The 1,364-nt window shown below is 43.3% G+C and overlaps 1 pseudogene; it reads right to left on the reverse strand.

Moving 5' to 3' along the window:
* Positions 1–695: 695 nt before the first annotated feature.
* LOC119239977 (60S ribosomal protein L23a-like) lies at positions 696–1,157 on the reverse strand (annotated as a pseudogene).
* Between the last annotated feature and the right edge of the window lie 207 nt (positions 1,158–1,364).

Genomic DNA, 1,364 nt, shown 5'->3' on the forward strand with positions numbered 1-1,364 from the left:
AAAGAGGATATTTAAATAGCCAATATATTATACTTCTGAAAAGGTACTGGGCCCTCTGAATCATAAGAGAAATTCTAATTAAAGCCACAAGGTGATGCAACTACATACACTCAGAATGGCTAAGATGAGTGTTGAAGCAAAGGCACAACAGTCGGTGCTCGCAAGTACATCGTGGAGAAGCATAGGCTTTCGCAACCACTTGTGCAAAGAATTTGTCATTATCCATTAAGGTTGAAGATTCCCCTAGCCCAAAACCTAGGAGTTCTGCATCCGAGTGCATAGACAAGCATGTTTACAGCAATGTGTTGTGTGATAGCACAAAATAAAGTATCTCAAATGTCCAGCACCAACAGGATGGGGGAAATAAGACCATACAAGGGAAGATGAGGCAGCAAGGAAAGTGAGCAGGTGACTGTGTGGTAGTATGGATGGAATGTTCCAAAATGATGAGGGGAGACAAAATAGATTTCATGTACAAAGTTCAACACAGGTGAAACTAAAATGTTTAAGGGTCAATAGTGTTGGGTGATAATTTACAAAGAAAATCTAGGAACCATGTAAGGAGAATTAGAGGCAAAGAGGATCCTAAGGGCAGTCTGCGCCACAGAGGGTGGAAGGCAAGGTTCTAAGTAGTTGACAATATGCTTTATTTTTATGTTGAAGTTTATATTTAGAATTAGCCAGCTGGACTCAGTTTAGATGATCCCAATTTTGCTGGCAATGTCCAAAGCATCCAGTCAGGGGCCAGTGGAACCCAGGCCTTGTCTCCATCGGGTCTGCTCAGGGTGCTGATATTGGCCATGATAGTGTCTTAGAACTTCTTCATAGCCTGTTGGATCTGGTACCAGTGGGCCTTGACGTCCACCATGAACACGAGTGTGCTGTTGTCTTCTGTCTTCTTTGTGGTTGACTTGTCAGGGGAACTCGATGATGGTACGGAGGTCAAGCTTGTTTCTCCTGAGGGTACTCTTCCTAAAATATTTGGGTTGCCTTTGAAACTGCAGAGTCTTGGGCTGTTGCAAGATGGGTGATGTGTGGACCTTTTTATTTTTGTGGCTGTGGACTTTTTTTCATCAGGGCTTTCCTGGCTTCCGAGCTTTGTCTTTGGCTTCAGTTTTGGGAGGGGCAAGGGCTTCCTACTTTGCTTTTAGCATCATCTTCATAAAAAGTGTTTCAATACACTTTGATCTCATGGTGGTTGTGTAAGTGTCTGATACCTAGTAATCTGTTTAGCTAGTAAACAGATCCATCTGCACATTCATAATTTATGCCATTTCTGTTCAACAGTGTACCCCAGTACTGTGTGGAGTAGCTCCCTGGATGACTCCAGGTGTGAGAACTGTGTCTGCATTGCCAGGTGCTGA

Source organism: Talpa occidentalis, unplaced genomic scaffold, assembly GCF_014898055.3.
Source record: "Talpa occidentalis isolate TD23 unplaced genomic scaffold, MPIMG_talOcc4v2.1 talOcc4.12, whole genome shotgun sequence".
Taxonomy (NCBI): Eukaryota; Metazoa; Chordata; class Mammalia; order Eulipotyphla; family Talpidae; genus Talpa; species Talpa occidentalis.